The sequence below is a fragment of the Coenobita brevimanus genome, unplaced genomic scaffold, assembly GCF_032717465.1.
Source record: "Coenobita brevimanus isolate Jiangsu-jjx unplaced genomic scaffold, ASM3271746v2 jjx.HiC_scaffold_2860, whole genome shotgun sequence".
Taxonomy (NCBI): Eukaryota; Metazoa; Arthropoda; class Malacostraca; order Decapoda; family Coenobitidae; genus Coenobita; species Coenobita brevimanus.
This window is the reverse complement of record NW_027643830.1, coordinates 51,767-72,435: the sequence shown is the minus strand read 5'-3', so window position 1 is coordinate 72,435 and position 20,669 is coordinate 51,767. Positions and strand designations below refer to the sequence as shown.

The 20,669-nt window shown below is 43.5% G+C and overlaps 1 long non-coding RNA gene across 1 annotated transcript; it reads left to right on the top strand.

Moving 5' to 3' along the window:
• The first annotated feature begins 1,834 nt into the window (after positions 1 to 1,834).
• LOC145390117 (uncharacterized) lies at positions 1,835 to 19,133 on the top strand. Its single transcript, XR_013895571.1, has 3 exons — positions 1,835 to 1,935; positions 8,828 to 8,876; positions 18,682 to 19,133. It is a non-coding gene; the product is annotated as an uncharacterized LOC145390117 (long non-coding RNA).
• Positions 19,134 to 20,669: the final 1,536 nt, after the last annotated feature.

The following is a 20,669-nucleotide window of genomic DNA, read 5'->3' as shown; positions in this document are numbered from 1 at the left end:
TGGGATACATTGTGTGAAATGTAAAGTGCATGTGGTGTAGTGCATAGATAGTTAGAGGAAATGTTTGGGAGAGTATGCTGGTCTACTCTCCATGTTACTGTCACACTGAAAAGGTCAGCAAAGGGGGATGGTTAGATAGCTAGTGAAACAGGAGCTCCAGCTCTCCCTATCACCAGCATTCCCATTCCCCTCGGGAGTACTACCCTGTTCGGCCCGTGCTACGGCCTCCTCCTGTGTGGTGATAGTTATGCCTGTGTTGTGGTATCAGGATTTCAGGGGCTTGAATGATGTGTGGGGATGTGGCCCATTAGGCATGCCATTGAGACTTAGAGTAGTTCTCGTTATTCTTAAAGTAGTTATTATTATTACTATTATTATTATTTGTGGTAGGTGGGGGCGCTCACCATCCACTCACTCGATGTAGCACTGTTCTCGGGGGTCTGTCCTTTCCTCTCCTCCATCCTTCTTTCCTTCCATCCTCTTCTCTCTTTCTTTCCTCATCCTTCTGCTTACAGGTGACTTTACACCCCCTCTTCTGTCTTTCTTTCCTTCATTCTTTCCCCTTCCTTCTGCCTGTGGGTGACTCTACACTGAGTGACAAGCCAAATGGTTTCCTGTACACCAGGGAAACATTTACTGTGCTGGATGGTAATCATATAACCAAATTTTTGTGCCTGGTGACTTAGTGGGTAATTGTGATGTTCCAGTTGGATTGAGCTGGTGAAGGTTTATATCCAAGGGGTGGTTGGATTTTATTGCTCACATAATGCCATTCAGGGATGAGTGAGGCTGGTCACTCTCATCTTAAATGTTAGGATCAACTTGCCTCATTGGCCGATGTAGGATTGGATGATGGATGATTTATTATCATCATCATTATTATTATTATTATTATTATTATTATTATTATTATAACCAGTTAAAGTACCTCATCTTACATGGGGGGAAAAGTGCAGGATTTTTTTTTTTTCTTTTGGCTGTGACATCTTTTATTTTGCCAAAGGGACCTGTAGTATGGGGCCTTCTGCTGATGTCATATAGTTTATACTTGCTACCACCAGACTGTTTTATTCATATTAGGAGACAGCCCTCTCTGTGAAGAAATTAAGTCTATCTACAACCCCGTTTCCTACTACCTATTTATCTAAACTGCTATCTCTTCATATTCAGTCTTGAGTAGTAACAAAAGAGTAACACAAGAATAATACTAGTCATTAAGAATTATGTAAATAATGCAGAACCATAGGATTGTCATGTTCTGCTGCAGTCCACAATCTTCCTTTCTGGGAATAAGGAAGTACATGAGGGACTATTACCAGGGAATTGAGCCAGACAAATGATGTAAAATGGATTTGTTCATATTTGTTCTCGTGTACTAGTAGCTGTAGTAGTTGCAACCCCAGGCCCATCAGAATATGAATTCAGTGGATGGCAGGCTGAGTTACCCTTCTGTAGTGCACCTTTCTCCTGTTGGGGGATAGGGAAGGCAATCTCCCCCCCTTTCATCCTAGTAGTGCCACTCCAGCACCAATACATTAAGAGTTAACTAAGATCTGTATTGAACACCTCCACAGACAAAGAGTTAAATTATCAACAGAGCTGAGATTATCTCCTAAAAACCTGCCACATTTTCAGGGGCTGCCTGTGAAACTCGTGTTGATGTTTCCGTTGTTGCTGTGTTGGTGTTACCACTTCTGACGGGGTTAGTGGTGCTGCGATGGGGTTAGTGTTGCTGCTATTGATGTCGATGCTGCGATGGGCAACAATGCTACATTGGGGTTGGTGCTGCAGGCTCCTTGTAACACAGTGGCCTTTAACCTGTTAGGAAATTAACTGGTCAGAAGAGGTTACCCTAGGCCATCTGTCTTCAAATCTTATCTACTGCTACTACTACACCTACCACTACAACTACGGCTATTACCGCCCTTCTGAAAAGTGAGTTAGAAAATTTTTGGTTTGTCCACCTTGACTTGGCAAAGATTTGTGTCATTTGCAGCCCAATCCCCAAAGCCCTGAAGCAGAGTAAGACAAGGATGGCAAAACTGTGACTTTGCATCGTTTTTTAATCACTCTTAGCCAAGTTGAGATGTACAGAGTATTACAGTTGCTCCCTTACTTATGAAATTTTAATTGAGAATTCCTCACCCCATCCTTGGGTGGGAAAAGGAGGCAGAGCTGTTGATAATGATAATGCCTAATGATGAGAGCTAATGATAATGCCTAATGATGATAATTAGGATTAGTGGCAGTGCCAGGCTCAGTAGGCTAAGTAGATCTTTCCACCACTAGAGTATACAGTGCCAGTTAACTTAATCTAGGTACTCATATTACTTGCTCATTGACAACAGCGACAATGATGATGATGATGATGCTGATGATGATAGGATAGGATGCTGCAGTGCCAGGAATCAATCCCTGGCACTATGAGGCCATGAGCTTTGTAAGAATAATACCACAAGACCTAATAAAATCTCAAGCCTGAAGGGTGGTGGAGTGACTATTGTTGACTGGTTAGTAAGATTGTTGAATGTGTGCTTTGAGAAAGGTATGGTGCCAATTGACTGGGCAAGTGCTTGTGTGGTCCCGTTGTATAAAGGCAAGGGTGATAAGTATGAATGTACTAGCTTTAGGGGTATAAGTCTGTTGAGTGTTGTAGGTAAGGTGTATGGTATAGTGTTAATTATGAGAGTTAGAGAGGGTACAGAGGGAGTGATTGGTGATGAGCAGTGTGGCTTTAGGAGAGGGAGGGGATGCGTTGATGAGGTGTTTGCTGTGAGACAAGTGTGTGAAAAGTATTTAGTGAAAGGTAAGGATGTGTTTTGGGCATTTATGGATTTAGAGAAAGCGTATGATAGAATTGATAGGGAGGCTTTGTGGACTGTTTTAAGATTGTATGGACTTGATGGTAGGTTACTAAAAGGGGTGAAAAGTTTTTATGTAAATAGTAGAGCGTGTGTAAGAGTGGGAAATGCTGTGAGTGATTGGTTTCCTGTGAGAGTGGGGCTGCAACAGTGATGTGTGATGTTGCCTTGGTTGTTTAATATTTACATGGATGGTGTTGTAAGGGAGGTGAATGCAAGAGTTTTAGGTGGAGGTCTGAGTCTGGTGAATGTTGATGGTGGAGAGTGGAATCTGAAGCAGCTGCTGTTTGCAGATGATACTGCACTGGTGGCTGATTCAGAGGAGAGATTGAGACAGTTGGTAGAGGAGTTTGGAAGGGTGTGTGAAAGGAGGAAATTGAAAGTAAATGGGAAAAAGAGTAAAGTGATGAAGTGTACGAGGTTGGTAGATGGTAGGGGGATGAATATAGTTTTGAATGGGGAGTTGCTTGAGGAGGTAGAGTGTTTTAAATATCTAGGGTCACATGTTTCTGTGGATGGAAGAATAGATGCAGAAGTGAAGTTTAGAATAAATGAAGTAGGAAAGGTGCTGGGAGGAATGAAAAAAGTGTTTAGATGTCGTTTGCTTAGAATGGATGTAAAGAGAAGGCTGTATGAGGGTGTTGTGGTACCGACTGCATTGTATGGGGCTGAAACATGGAATATGGGTGTAGCAGAGAGGAAAAGTTTGAATGTAATGGAGATGAGGTGTCTGAGGAGTATGTGTGGAGTGACGCGTATGGATCGAGTGCGGAATGATGAAGTGCGAAGGAGAACTGGAGTTGTTCGGGAGATGGCTGGTAGAGTTGAGCAGAGGGTGTTGCGATGGTTTGGGCATATGGAGAGAATGGATAATGAGCGATTGGTGAAAAAGATAACTAGATCTGATGTGAGAGGTGTAAGGCTGAGAGGAAGACCACAAATAGGATGGATGGACAGTGTGAAGAGAGCGCTAGATGCAAGAGGGACGTCTGTTGAGCAAGGAAGAGTGGCTGTGCGTGACAGAAATGGGTGGAGAGAAATTGTGAATGAATAAGTGATGATGCAGCCCTGAGGGGATATTCTCCCCCATTTGGTCTGATCAGCTATTTCAGGTCAGGTGCGGTTAAGGGGATGAGTCTGTTATGATGTGGCAGGGGTAAAGCAGCTCTGCTGTCGGGCCCTGCTGCGGATGTCACTGATTGCATTGCGCAGTTGACCCTTGTGCAGTGTGGTGCGGTGAGGATCTGTCCATTCTCCCCTTTGGGGCTAAGATGCGAATGAACGTGTTTGAATGGATGAGTAAATGGGGAGTGTGTCGTCCTGTCTCGGCTACCTCCCTTTCCTTGGGGGAAGCAGCCTAGGTATATAGATGGATAGATAGTGTATCAGTGCTTGTGTGTATCAGTGCTTATTAGTGCCTGCGTGTATTAGTGTGCGTGCATGTGCTGATCAGTGCTTGTATCAGTGTTTGCGTGAATGAATATGTGCGCACTCTTTCAGCCTCTTCCATTTTGGACTGAAAGAATCGTTCCATTTCCTCCACTTCCAAACCCCGCATCCTCTCACGTTTACCTCATTCAGTTGCATGCACTCACCTCTGCATCATGTTCTCTGTCTCTGCCTCCTTCTCTCTGTCTCAGTCTCTTTCTCGGTCTTTCTACCCTTCTCCTTACCTGATTTCCTCTCCTCAGTTTTCCCTGTCCTTGTAACTGATCCAATCTCTCTCTCTCTAAATCTTCCTCTGCCTGTGCCTCTGTCTGTCTGTTAGTCTCTGCTTCCGTCTGTCTCTTTCTTTGTCTGTCTTGGCAGTTCCACTTAAGGTGAAGAGTTGAGATGTCATAAGTTGAATAAAATCTCGTGGTAGTTGCAATAATTAAATCTAGTAGACATCGTATTGAAGGGGTTCATTATAGTGTGGATACCGACAAGCAATTTTATTCATTTAGGAAGCAGACTTTCCTACTTGAAATGGTGAGCTTTAGTCTTCATATCCCCCTCATTACTGTTAGGTCATCGGATTGAAGGTTAGATGTCATAAGGTTTTGGCCCATATTATATGTGACTCTTGAGATTTCCTAACACGTTTTCCATAGCGAATTATTTTGTACATTACACCTTGGTGTCATTCTGAAGGTTACTGATGGAAATTGTCTATATTAAAACAATAAACGCAACATACTAACGAATCCTTAAGGTTTAATACACATAAATCCCCCCCCCCCCCAAAAAAAAAAGGGGGGCGCTATTAAACCTATGTCGCCCGGCACTGCGTCGGGAGTGTTTGTAAAGATATTATTGACTGACTTTAGTAAGTGGTTTGTGAGAACTGGTATGTATGTATATGCACTTGAATGTCCACACGTACTTGCTGCTTCTATCCATCTGTCTATCTGTCTATCTATCTATCCATCATGCTATCTATTATGATTTGTAATTATAATATGGAGTCCTGACATATACACGCTACGTCTCCAATCCTGGCTGAAAGAATTAGAGGGTGTCAGTGACGTCTACATGTGTATTCTATTCACACGTACACACACACATGCTACTCTACATATTCTGTTCACACACATGGTACTCTGTATGTGTATTCTGTTAACACATACAAACACATACGCACACACACACTACCCTATGTCTGTCCTGGCCTGAGTGTAAGTGTAGTCTATTCATAAACCCACACACATAAACAACTACTCTGTGTGTCCTGGCCTTTGTGTGTATGCATGTGGATATCAGTCAAGTACACACGTTTGCACACACACACACACACACACACACACACACACACACACACACACTACTGTCGAGGCATTTGTGTGTGCATGTGGGCATTACTCAAGTACACACAGCTTCAAGCGCACACGAACACACACACACACACACACACACACACACACACACACACACACACACACACACACACACACACACACAAAACCACGTCCACCTCGTGCAATACTTGACTTTGGAAGGACCGACCAACAAAAGACCGCAGTGCATAAACCACTTTGACAATGCAGTAAATTTAGGCGTTTCGACAGGGACCAAGACTTTTACGAGAGAGTGAAATAGGGAGAGAAAGACTGAAGCCAAGACGTAGGTCACAGAATCAGATGGGAGGAGGGGGTTGTGTTTATAACGTTTTCTGAATCTTATTTTAGGCCAGTTGCGCCTAACCTATCCATATTTGCTGGAACTGAACCTGGCCTAACCTCGAGTGACCTAATTCAACCTAAAATAACCCAAACTAATTAACTTAACCTCACCTAACCCAGTCTAATTGTATTTAACCTCACTATCTCACGTAACCTCCCCATACCTAAACTAACTAATTCTGATGCAGCCTAACCGCATCTAACCCTGCCTAATCCTACCCAGTCTCACTTAACCATACCATACCCGACCTAACGAAACCCACTCAAGCCTCAAATGACCAAATCCAACCGAACCTAACCCAGCCTAACCCAACCCAATAGAACCCGACCCAAAATATATCAAAACCGAGCTATTCTAAAGCAATCTAACCTAATCCGTCTATATCTAGTCGATCTGAACCCAACCCAACCAAAAATTATCTAATCAGACCAAACCCTGCCCAAAGTGACCTAACCTAACTTTCGGTCGCCCATAAAATCGCTATATAAGAAATTATGCTCTCTGAGAGTCTACGGGTGTAACAGTCCAAGTTTCGCCGGTTCTGTGTACAAGTAGAAGATGGTGTGTGTGTGTCTGTCTGTGTGTGTGTGTCTGTGTGTGTGTGTGTGTGTGTGTCTGTGTCTGTGTGTGTTTACGGTGTGTGAGTTGTGTTCTGTAAAGAAAAATTTATACTCTCTCTCTCTCTCTCTCTCTCTCTCTATATATATATATATATATATATATATATATATTTGCATATATATATATATCTTTACTCCAGTTCAGTTTAGAAGTGCATGTGTAAGTCTGTGTCTGACGTTTTACCATATATGTCTGTTTGATTCGCAACGGCTAAAATATATCATCTTGCCTGGTCATTGGTCATTACTTACAGCCTCGTATCTGCATAATAAACCGTGAAATATTTAATTGGCGAACCCTGGCAGGAATACGAGAGATAAAGAGGTGGGATAAGAGAAAAAGAGCAGAGAGTAAAACCAAAAAAAACAGAGTATGAGATAAAGAGAGCAAATGACTGAAACAAAACGCAGAAAGGCATGAATGGGGCCAGAAAAAGTGAAAAATAGAAGAACGATAAAAAGAACACAGGATAACAGTAATATACGGCTTGGATAGGTAGCTCTGAGGTCTGATTAGGACTATGAGGAGTGCAAGCATAAGCAGACGAGACTACGTGGTTCAGAGGCTGATGAAGGCTATGAGAAGACCATGCATGATTTGAGAGAGTTGTCATCGTATAATCAGAGAGGACGTGTACGACTCCCAATATGGTGTGTGCCTATCTATCTATCTATTGCCATACGCCTCAATCCCGTTTGGGGTGGCCACAAACAAATCGCCTCCAAGTCGCCCTGTCCCCCGCCATTTCACTGCCCTGCTCCCAACTCACACGCCCCCCTCTCTCATATACCTCTCCACCCCATCACTCCATCTCATCCTCGGCCTCCCTCTCCCTCTTCCCCCCTCCACCTCACTCACATACACTCTCTTCGTCAGTCTTTCACCCTCCATCCTCTCCACATGGCCAAACCACCTCAGTGTGTTCCTCATAACGCTTCCTATCACATCCACATCAACACCACAACGCTTCTGTATATCTTCATTCGTCAGCCTGTCTCTCCACGTGACTCCAGAGGCTCCTCTTAAATAACTCATTTCCACTGCTCTCACTCTTGACTTGTGTCCTTCCAACAATGTCCAAGCTTCACTTCCGTGTAATCATCAGTAAAAAGCCTTGCACGAGGGTGGTCGGAATCTAAAAACATGCTCTTGACACATCACTAATAAGAGGAGTGTAATAGATAATAAACACCGTTGCACGAGAGACAGGTGGGAGGCTTTGAAAAACATACCATCAACAGATTACCAATAGGAGGTGTGTAATAGACACCCATGTAACAGAGACGAGTAAACACCCTTGCCTGAGAGATGGGGATCTGTAAACACACCAGTGATTTTACCAATTGGAAGAGTGTAATAGACAGTAAACATCTTTACTTTAGAGGAGGCGGAAAGGTTTAGAAACACTCCAGTGATATATTAACCTCCATATTAAAGAAAGCACTGAGATATCTATTAACGCTTGCCTTAAAAGACTGACCCTGAGTCTGTTATCTCGCAGCCACATACGAAAAGACATAAAACAAGGCATATCCAATGACTTTCAGTACAGCAACGTCTCTTCAAGCTTATTCTTACTTCAGACGATTTTATTCAACTTGGACAACGTATCTGCTAATGAAACTTGGGCAGGATATCTGGTAAACAAGGCTGTATCTACTGCAGTTTTTCTGATTCCAGTATTTTCCACGACGCTCTTATACAATCGTCCACAGAGCGAAATAAACTGAAAACATTTGCTGTATTCTGGAAGAAGCAATCGTATCTATCAAAGGAACTGTTCTTAAGCAGTTCACCTTTAGTCACACGAAACACGGGACATACAAGCATATAAAGCTGCAGTAACACAAAGCACAAACAAAATATATAAAACAGACGAATAACGGAGCACCAGATACAGAAAACACATGGAACACGAAGCAAACACATGCGCTCACACACACACACACACACACATGTATACATAAAATATTCACACATTCACTCACACGTGCACCAGGCAAGCATATATATAAAAAAATGTTAGTGTACACCATGCATGAGATACATGTACGTGCAGAGATATTCGCAAATTGGAATGACAATTTTTTATGCCTTATTCTGAGAGAAATCCACATTTATAATATTAGTTTTATGTAGCCATATAATGTGCAGTTATACTAATCATTCCATTTTCCTTGCAGGGACAGTGTGTACCGTCCTCCTCTGTTTTCACCCATCTCAGGATCTTTGGTGAGTACAATGAATATTGAGAAAACTACTTCATTATATAGCACAGTACCTAGTAAGTAAGTAATTGATTTATAATAAGTTAATTCTGATAAATATGATGAGTATGCCATTAGTTCGTCCATACATACTTAGATATTTGGGTTTATATATCAACATAGGAACTAGATGAGAGTCGTGTTGTCCTGGTTAAAACCCATAAAGTACATGTATAAGATATCGTTACAGTACGTCTTAATTCTGATCAGTGTGACAGATATGCCATTAATTCAGACATTATGTTAAGCATTTGGAAGCTTCCGGTGTTGCTGTTTGCTGATGATACAGTATTGTTGAGTGAAGATGAATGAGAGTTGCAAGGTTTGGTGAATGAATTTGGGACAGTGTGTAGGAGGAGGAATCTGAAAGTTAATGTAAACAAAAGTAAAGTTATGGTATTCGAGAGGAATGAAGTCACAGAGTGTGCAGTGAGGTTAGTTGGTGAGGGTATGGAGAATGTGAGTGCATTCAAGTACTTGGGTAGTGTGATGAGTAAGGATGGAACTTTGGGGGATGAAGTGCGTGAAAGGGTACAGCAGGGAAGGAAGGTTGTTTTTACACTGAAAGCAATGATGAGAAATAGGGAGGTGAGTATGGAAGTTAAGAAGTCACTGCATGATAGTATTGTGATCCTTACCCTGACGTATGAAAGCGAGGCGTGGACCTTGCAAGAGGGGAACAAGTCAAGAGTGAGAGCAGTGGAAATGAGTTACTTGAGAGGAGCATGTGGAGTGACGTGGAGGGACAGGTTGACGAATGAAGAAGTGAAGGAACGTTGTGGGGTGGATGTGAATGTGATTGAGAAGATTAGGAGAAATGCACTGAGGTGGTTTGGACATGTGAAGAGTATGGAGAAAGAAAGACTAAGAGGGTGTATGTAGGTGTGGTGGAGGGAGGGAGAGGGAGGGGTAGACCGAGGATGAGGTGGAGGGATGGAGTTGAGAGGTATATGAGGGAGGGGGGGGGTGAGTTGGGAGGTGGATAGTCAAATGGTGGATGACAGAGCGACTTGGAGGCGTTTTCTCTGTGGCCACCATTTGCGGGATTAGGGCGTCGGGCTATAGATAGATAGATAGATGTTAAGCATATGGGTTTACATACCAACATAGGAACTAGACGAGGCCCATGTTCACGATATAACCATCTCAGTGTAAGATGTCGTTACAGTAGGTCTTGATTTCACTGTGTCGATAACTATTCATATGGAAGAATACGATTCTGGTCGGGCTTAATTCGTTCTATTATGGCACTTCCCACAATTTCACTGTGTGGGTACAGTATCTTTTATAAGTTACAGTAGGTTTCTTTTGTGTGGATAATAATGACGTAAAAAAAAAATAAGAGGAATGGGGAGACTGTATTAGAACACACACACACACACACACACACACAAAACTATCTATCCGTCTACTTGTCTATTTCTACCTATATCTATCTATCTATCTATCTATCTGTATATATCTATCTATCTATCTATCTATCTATCTATATATATATATATATATATATACTGTATATGAGAGAGGCAAATAGACATAGAGAGAGAGAGAGAGAGAGAGAGAGAGAGAGAGAGAGAAAGAAGGGGAGGGGTGGATGTAGGGAGTGAGGACAGGTGAGGTGAGGAATGGCTCCCAATCCCCAAGGAATTACCTACTCAGGTCATTTTGACTAGGGCAGACACACACACACACACACACACACACACACATATATATATATATATATATATATATATATATATATATACCCAGGATGCTTCCCCCAAGGAAAGTGGGGTAACCGAGACAGGTCGACACTTACTCATCCACTCTAACACGGTCATTCGCATCTTAGCCCCAAGGAGGAGAAGGGACAATTCCTCACCGCACGAGGGACAATTGCGCCGTGCAATCAGTGACATCCACAGCAAGGCCCTACAGCAGAGCTGGTTTACACCTGCCACATCATAATAGACCCATCCCTTTACCCGCATCTGCCTGATCAGCTGATCAGACAAATGTAGGAGAATATCCCCCCAAGGCTGCGTCATCATTTATTCATTCACAATTTCTCTCCATTCATTTCTATCACGCACAGCCACTCTTCCTTGCTCTACAAACATCCCTCTCACATCCAGGCAGAGGAACTCCTTGAGAGTGAAATGGCTGGGAAGCATGCCGGCACGTGACTGGCTACAGCATAGCTGGGTCTTTCGGGTGTGGGCAATCAGGCAAGTTAGCTGCCTACTGCGACTGCAACACAATGGCGAGGTGTTCAGGAAGTTAGCCAAAGAAACCTTGATGGACTCTTGAAAGAACAATAATGGCCCCCAGTCCCGTGCAGCCCTTAAATGGGCAGGGGGTGCTAAGAATCTCACGGTGCCTCAATTACAATCTAATTCCTTTGTTAATGCAAAAAATACAATTAAAATTGGTAACTGGAATGTGAGAACGCTAAATCATGACGGTAAAATCGATGAGTTAGTGAAGGTTTTTCAAAATTACGGACTTGATATTTGTGCTCTGACAGAAACTAGATTAACTGGAGTCGATAAGTTGGATTTGGAGGATGGTATACGTTTATTGATATCTGGCCGACAGGATGGAATGCATTATCATGGAGTAGGATTGTTGCTGGGTTGTAAGGCAAATAAGGCTTTATGTGAGTGGGATCCTATAGATGAGCGATTGTTATACGCACGGTTTAAATCAAATCATGGCAACATCAGTCTGTTTGTGTGTTATGCACCTACTAATGATGCACTCGATGAAAGGAAAGACACATTTTATGAAAAGTTGCAAGAAGGAGTAGCAAGGGTACCTAGACATGATGTTTTGATCTGCGTTGGAGTCTTTAATGCAGTAATGGGCTGTTCAAATGAGGGATTTGAGGCATGTATGGGTAAGATGGGAGTTGGTAGTAGGATGAGTGAAAACGGAGTGAGGTTTGGAAGCTTCTGTCTAGCAAATGACTTAGTCATCGAGGGCACACTCTTTCAGCATTGCAATATACACAAGACAACTTGGGTGTCGCCGTGTGGAAAATATAAAAATCAGATTGATCACATCGCTATCAGTAGGAGGCATAGAAGTTCTCTGCTAGATGTTCATGTTAAACGGGGAGCGGATATTGGTAGTGACCATCAACTCAGCATTGCAAAAATAAGGTTTAAACTTAAAAATCAGAAGAAGGAAAAATCTGGTGTTGGTAGATACGATATTGTTAAGCTTAGAAGGGAAGGAGAAGAAAAGGAGGAATTCAGATTAGAATGCAGAAATAGGTTTTTGGTGTTGGAAACGTTGGAAGAGGGGGAGAGAAGTGTAGATGAGATGTGGGAGGATGTGAACAAAGTTTTGCATGAGACTGCTGAATGTACGATTGGAAGGAGACATAGATTCAGGAGAAAGAAATGGATATCAGAGGAAACGTGGGATATGATAAAAAAGAGAGGTGAGGCTAAATTGAGGAGTGAGATGCAATGCGTTGATGAACGAGAGATTGAATTAGCAAGAGCTGCGTACTGGAGTTTGAATTCAGAAGTAAGAAGGTTAGCTAGGAGAGATAAAAGAAGATGTGTGGATGAAAAGGTTGCAGAGACTAAAATCTTAATAAACAAAAATGATGGACAGAGTCAAAGAATAGCATATGAATCGATTAGAGAACTGAGTGGTAATGCAGGTAAACGCAAGGAAATACCAGTTAGAGACAGGGAAGGAAATTTATTGACCAAAGATCGAGATATTAAAAATAGATGGAAAGAGCATTTTGAGACAGTTCTTAATAGACCAATACCACCAGAAGAGGATATACCGTCTGCTTAGGAAGATTTAAATATAGAAACAGGAGAGTTGAGGCTTGCAGAAGTGGAGAAAGCAGTAAAACAGTTAAAGAATAATAAGGCACCAGGGGAGGATGGTTTATTTCCGGAAATGTTTAAAGTGGAGGGAGATAGATTAATAATGATCTTGACCAAGCTATTCAGTAAGATATGGGTGACGGGGTTACTACCATCAGTTTGGAAGAATGGTGTAATTGTTAAAGTTCCGAAGAAGGGAGACCTGAGTGAATGTGGCAATTGGAGGGGAATCTCTTTGTCACCGATAGCTTTGAAAGTTTTCGGAGAGTGTTGTTAAATAGGTTGGAGCCGGTGGTTGAGGGTATTCTGAGGGATGAACAGGCTGGTTTTAGAAAGGGACGTGGTTGCAATGATCAGATCTTTATAGTTAGGCATTTGATGCAGCAAGTTAATGAAATGAGAGTACCATTAAGTCTTTGTTTTGTTGATTTTGAAAAGGCTTTTGATAGTGTTTCGAGAGAGACTATGGGGAAGATCATGAGACATTATGGAATACCAGAGGAGTTTGTGAGGGTCATTATGAACATGCATGAGGACACATTTTGTAAAGTGATGGTTGATGGTTGTCTGAGTGATTCGTTTGAAGTCAAGTCCGGAGTAATTCAAGGTGGTGTTCTATCGCCTTTACTATTTATATTGGTCATTGATTACATTATGAAACGCGTTGGAACAGAAACCGGTGCAGGGATACTTTGGGGAGAGAACAGGAAACTTTTGGATTTAGATTATGCAGATGATATAGTTTTGATTTGTGATGGGCCAGAAGAGATGCAGAGAGTGTTGGGCTGTTTGGTGAGTGAAGGTCGCAAGGTGGGTTTGGTTATTAATTGTGGAAAAACTGAAATAATCAATATGAATATGGAAAATGCGCAGGAATGTGTAATTGGAGGTATGCTTGTAAAGCAAGTTGATAGGTTTAAATATTTAGGTACTTATTTAGCCAAGGATGGTTCTTTGAACTTTGAATTCGAGGAAAGGTTAAAGAAGGCTAATCAGGCAAAGGGAATGCTTAAAAATATTTGGAATAATAACAATTTTTCTGTGCATACAAAAATCAAACTTTATAAGGTAATGGTTAGGAGTATCTTAATTTATGGACACGAGTCTTGGTACAGCACAGTGACTATGGAAAATAAATTCTTGGTGTTTGAAAACAAAGCACTTAGAAGAATATTAGAAGTTAAGTGGTGGGAAAGGATACCAAATAGTAGAATTAGAGAAATAACGGGAGTGCAGCCGGTCGATGAATATGTTAGGTTCTCACGATGGAAGTGGCTAGGACATGTGTATAGGAGACAGGGAATAGTTCGAGGTACACCAGGGTGGGTGGCACTTGGTAGGAGAGGTAGAGGAAGGCCAAAAGAGACGTGGGTGAGGACAATGAGACGGGAAGCTGGAGATGAGTGTTGGGGAGATCTTGAGGGGTTAGCACAAGATAGGATGTGGTGGTGTGAGTTCATCGAGGCCCTATGCATCCCCGAGGGTGCCACAGGAAATGACTGATTGATTGATTGACATAAATGTAAGATGTGTTGTACTTCATGAATATAGGATATGGCTGTATGATAGGCCAGCCAGTTGCAAGTAATGGTGTGTGTGTGTGTGTGTGTGTGTGTGTGTGTGTGTGTGTGTGTGTGTGTGTGTGTGTAATTCACCGGGTCGGTCAGGATCACTTGATGGTCGTGATCGTCAGCTTTTACCCTCCCGGAAGGGAGCTGAGAGCTCATATAGTCCGATCTAAGGGCAAGGCTGTGACCACACACGCACACACCAGTCCCCTTGCTCAAGGGGGACAGTAACCACCCACTTCGTCAGTGAAACTTTTCGCAACGTGTGTGTGTGTGTGTGTGTGTGTGTGTGTGTGTGTGTGTGTAAACTTAACCCATTAGCTGTGGTGGCTTCTCTTCAGTTAACATAAAATCGCTTACTGTATGCTGAAGTATATATACATATATATTTATTTTCCGGTCACAGCGTTCATCTAGCACGTCATATACTGTTCAGTTCTGCCGAGTTGCTCTTAGCTGAACGTATCGATGTAACGTTAGCCAAAACAAAATACCGTCTTTGTAACTAATTCGCATCTTACAGTTTCGATATCTAATCTCATTGTTCGTACATCACGATTCTTTAGGCAGACAAGAAAATAATCTACCGAAATAGAAAACGCTAGTTACATGGATAACTGATATATTTTTCGTTCCTGGACTAGGCACATTTTACCCCTCTCCTATTCTGTCCTACTTTAGCCTAAACCAACCCATCCTAACCTACTTTTCTCTGCCCTACCCTGCCCTACCCCAGCCTACCCTGCCCTAGCGTTCCCTACCCTATCCTACCGCTGAGGTCTCCTGTAGGGATACTCGTTCTTCGGTTTTTGCCAGGCTTAGGGAGGTGGAGGAGATTAAGGTGTTGGACATCCGTTCTGGGGGCGGAGAGACTTACAACATTCCTTTGTCTTGGTGTAAACTTTGGTCTACCCTTTCCCTGTCGTGACACTTCTCCGGAGTCGATAATATTCCCCATGCAGTGCTGAGGTACCTGGATGATGAAGCAGTGTCCTTCCTCCTGAGTCTTATAAATAGAATTTGGAGAGATTCGTCCACTCCTGCTTCTTGGCGGGGGCTGTTGTCCTACCGTTTCACAAGCCAGGTATTGCAGGTCACCATCTTGGTTTGCGTGGTAGGTTGCCTTCACTGATTATGGAATTTTTCCGTATTGGTGCCACCTTGTTTCCCTCATATCCTCAAGAGGAGGGAGTGCCTCAAACTAGTGTCCTTAGTGTCACCGTCTTTGCTAAAGTTCAGGAAGATTTTGTTGGCTCTGTTCCGGAGGGAGTGTCTGCCTCGCCGTATCCTCGCTATCCACATCCGTTTGGGTACAGGGTGAAGGCTGCCATGGGGGATGTGGATGTTCCAACCTTTCTTGTTTGTCCTGTGCGTGTACCAAGGATGGCTCCCTGGCTCCTCTCAGGGGTGCAACCGTGTGTTTACTTTCCTGAGAGAGGGGCCTTTCTTTCCTCACAGGCGGCTCTTTGCTATTTTTTTAGAACATGCTTCCTCTCACAGTGTCTCGATTCTCGTATGTACTGATGGATTGAAATCCCGTGAGGGGACAGGCTTGGGTGTTATATTTCCCGATTTCATTCGTGGTAGGAGTCTTCCCCCCATCGTATCTACTTTTATCGCAGAACTTACTGCTATTTTACTCGCAGTCAAATTGATATTTAGCTTCCCTCCTGTTTGTTATACAGTTTTTAGCGACTCTGCCGATCTCCATTTTGTGTTTTCCCGTCCAATCCTCTTTTGTTGTCTACAGTGTTTTAGAATGGCTGTGCTTGCTAGGGACTGCTTTGTGGTTTTGTACCATTGTGGGCAATGAGCATGCTGACGCTCTGGCAAAGGCTGCTGCCTCTCGCCCATCCTCACCTCTCCCCTGCCTCGCTCAGTGATATTCATCTAACCACTCACTGTTTGCTCCCACTGGCAGAGTAGGTGGGATGCGGTGGGGGCCAACAAAATGTGTGATATTTGTGGGTAAACGACCCCCTTCATTTGCCGAGGTCTGAATGCAGGTGGGAGACGGCTTTATGCTGGCTCCGAATGGGCCATTCCTGGTTCTCTCATTGATTTTTAATGGAGGACTCTCCCCCTACTTTCTGTGTGGAATGCTTCGTCCCCCTGACTCTTCGGCTTTTGCTGATGGTGTCCACTGTTGGGGAATTGCGCCATCGTTACCTCTCTGAGCACCGGGCAGGAGAGGGATTGTAGTCTTCTGTTGGTACTTGGAGAGGATGCTTGTTGTGGTGGAGGGGGAAACCTTTGCTTGGTGTAGGCAGCTGCACTACCGTGTAAAATTTAGTATACAGTGGTTTTAGTGTTCTTAGTGTTTTAGTGTTTTTCTTGTTTTAATTATGAATTGTATTTGTGTATGTGTGTGTGTGTGTGTGTGTGTATGTGTATTTCATCTTTTCGAGTGCTTTTATTCTCGTTGTCGTCCGGCGGCATATGACCCTGGTTGTTGTATCGCCAGATTTTATTGTATATACTTATTCGGTTCAATTTACCCTACCCTACTCTTCTCAACCCTACACTAGCCTACCTCAGCCTACCCTACCCTACCCTGCCATTGCCGACCCCAGCCTACCCTACCCTACCCTGCCATTGCCGACCTAACTCTACCCTACTTTAACCTACCCTCCCCTGTACAGCCCTTTCACCACTACATTACTTTTCCTGTTTTCTTCTCTCTACCTTCGGATGATTTTCTTCACCTCTACAGTAGAGAGAAATTTCGAACTGGAAGGGTTAAATACTGCCATCATCAACCCCATCTCTATCAGGGGATCTCCTAAGCTGAATAAAATCATGCGGTCAGCTAGGACAATGTAAATAAGTTGTTCTCGGCTTGAAAGATTAAATGATTCTGTCCCGTCATCCTAAGAGGGTTTTCTGAAGCTGTAGGATATCGTCAGAAGCTAGCAAAGAATAACAGTGACATCCGCAAACCGAGAGCTCTGCGTCCAGCGCTCCGCAGTTCAAGTCCCAGAGGTGGACAGATGTTTTGACGTGTAGACGTTACCAGGGCGTAGCTTGGTGGCCTACCCTTTAATATTCTGGACTAATGGTGGTCTAGCCTCGTGCACCTGCGCTCCACCTCATAAAAAAAGAAAAAAAAGAAAAGAAAAAGGAAAGCCAAGGGTCATGAATGAACTAAAGGACTGAACTAAGCGGGGAAGAACAAAAATCGTAGAGAAGATCGCCCCAAATTTGATGAGACAGTGTAGTATAACTGAGTGAAATAGGCGTTGGATATGACGGAACTAAACGGCAGTTATACCCACCTCTCTTCTGTACCCTACACTACCCTGATTCAGCCTACCCTACCCAGCCCTACACTACCCTACCCAGCCCAACCCACCACCACCCAGCCCTATCCTACCCTCCCCAACGCAACCATAACCTACCCATGCTTACCCTCGCCTGCCCTAATCGACCCAACTCTATTCAACCCTGCCATAACCGACCCATCCCTACCCTACCTCGGCATAATCAGCCCAATCTAACCTCACTCTGTCAAAACCGACCCGATCCTACCCCACCCTGCCAAAACCAACCCTGTCCTACTCCACCCTGCCAAACACGACCAACCCTTCCCCATCCTGCCAAACACGACCAACCCTTCCCCATCCTGCCAAACACGACCAACCCTTCCCCATCCTGCCAAACACGACCAACCCTTCCCCATCCTGCCAAACACGACCAACCCTTCCCCATCCTGCCAAACACGACCAACCCTTCCCCATCCTGCCAAACACGACCAGTCTTATCTAACTCATTGTCCACATTAACACTTTTTTCCATATTCATCTTTCTTCCTCCAGACGATTTTCTTCAACTCTGGAGAGAAATTTCGTACTGGAGGGGTTAGATACAGTCACCATCAATCCCTTCACTACGAGGGGATCTCCTAAGCTGAATAAAATCGTCCGGTTACCTAGAACAAAGTAACTAAGTCATTCTCTGTCTGAAGGGGTTATTGTGTCTGTCCCATCATCCCGAGAGGGTTTCTTTAAGCTCCAGGAAATCGTCTAAAGGTAGCAAAGTGTAAACATGACGTCAGCACTTGTTCTAGGCGCCACAGATCGAGTCCCGGAGGTGAACAAAGGTTTTTATATCATATAGACGTTTTATATTTTATATTTTGCAACTTTCAGAGGCATTTACTCAGCTTTAGGAGTCTTATGGATAGGTTCAATCAAACGTATCGAACCTCCCATGTTAGAAAAAAATAGCTTACAGAAATGCGTCCTCGTACTGAAGGGGAGGAATGAACAGATCGAGTGGCTAAGATATTGAATTATGTATAAGACTGGTTTTGTTGTTATTTCTCTTATTATTATTATTATTATTATTATTATTATTATTATTTCAGGCAAATGTCCCAGGCTTCTAGACTGGCTGACTAGCGAATATTATTAAGTCTCCCGTGGCTCCGTGCTCCTTCCACTCAAGAGCCTGCACTTCACGCATTCCACGCACAAGATGGCGCCACCGCTGCATTCCTGCGAAGACGAGAGGTCAAGAGGACGACACTTGCTTTTTGTTTGTTTGTTTACTGTAATTGCTTAAAGTTGTGATCCCTCCAACTTGAATGCTCAGTTGTAACTATAGATAACTAGAATACGATGCTAGTCACGAAGAAGGGCTATGAAAAGATACAGAGCTCGTAGTATTGGCTGGATGAATCACTCTTTCGTGATAATCAAAGACGGTGAATAAAGCCCACACTTGTAGACGAAGAATATAATTACCAAACAGTTTCGGTGGACACTGCCACCATCTTCAGTGGTCAAGATAGTGAGAGGGAGTGACATACTGATTATACAAGGGTTCCTTTTTATGCGTGTGTGTGTGGAAGGGTGGGGTAAAGGTGAGGTGGGGTGGGGTAGATTGTAAGCGGGGATTAACCCAAGGGGGATTTTGGGGGGGACATTACCGGACAGGTCAGGTGTAATTCCTATCTAACCTTACCTGTGTCATAGCAGGAAGGGACATGTCTCTTCCTGCTACGACACAGGTAATGTCAGATAGGAATTACACCTGACCTGTCCGGTAATGTCCCCCCCAAATCCCTCTTGGGTTAATCCCCGCTTACAATCTACCCCACCCCACCTCACCTTTACCCCACCCTTCCACACACACACGCATAAAAAGGAACCCTTGAATGGTCAGTATGTCACTCCCTCTCACTATCTTGACCACTGAAGATGGTGGCAGTGTCCACCGAAACTGTTTGGTAATTATATTCTTCGTCTACAAGTGTTGGTTTTATTCACTGGCTCGTAGTTTTTTTTTTCTTTTAACTAAGATACATGAAATAAGCTGCAAAAATACGAGCTTACTTAATGTAAATGAATTATAGTACGTTCAAGATGGAGGGAAGGCATTTTGTATTTTGTTTGTGATGTTATAGTGTCTCTCAGGATCCTAGGATCCTCTCTCGGCTGAACCAAATTGTCTGGCGTCAGCTGGAACATGATGCTAGAGTTATGTCGGTCGTGAGGGGGTTAATGGTGACGGTATTGACACTGTCAGACTCCTATGACTCACTCAGTCGAATAAAATCGTCTGAGTCAGCTGAAATGGGGTACTAGAGTTGTCCCAAGCACCAGAGGATTAAGAATCTTAACCCTCTGGTGCTTGGGACAACTCTAGTATTCCATTCCAGCTGACAGACGATTTTGTTCGGCTGAGTGAGTCATAGGAGCCTGACAGTTACTACACTCACCAATGACCCCCGCATGACCGGCATAACTCTGGTATATCATGTTCCAGCTGACGCCAGACAATTTGGTTCAACCAAATTGTCTGGCGTCAGCTGGAACATGATGCTAGAGTTATGTCGGTCGTGAGGGGGTTAATGGTGACAGTATTGACACTGTCAGGCTCCTATGACTCAGTCGAATAAAATCGTCTGAGTCAGCTGAAATGGGGTACTAGAGTTGTCCCAAGCACCAGAGGGTTAAGAATCTGGTCTTGGGACAACTCTAGTATTCCATTCCAGCTGACAGACGATTTTGTTCGGCTGAGTGAGTCATAGGAGCCTGACAGTTACTACACTCACCATTAACCCCCGCATGACCGGCATAACTTTAGCATCATGTTCCAGCTGACGCCAGACAATTGGTTCAGCCGAGTGGGTCTGGGGCCTGGGGGGCACTAAATGAAAATATCCAAAAAATATTAAAGGGGGGTCTATATCAATTTTGCCACGGGAGGTATACCAAAATTGGACTTTTTAATAAAACCCCCTCCTCTCTCACTCCCTGTGTTTTGTATATGTCCCTCTCTGTCCGCCTGTGGTGTGTCTGTCCCACCCTGTGTGTGTGTGTGTCTACTGTGTGAAGGTGGCTGTGTACT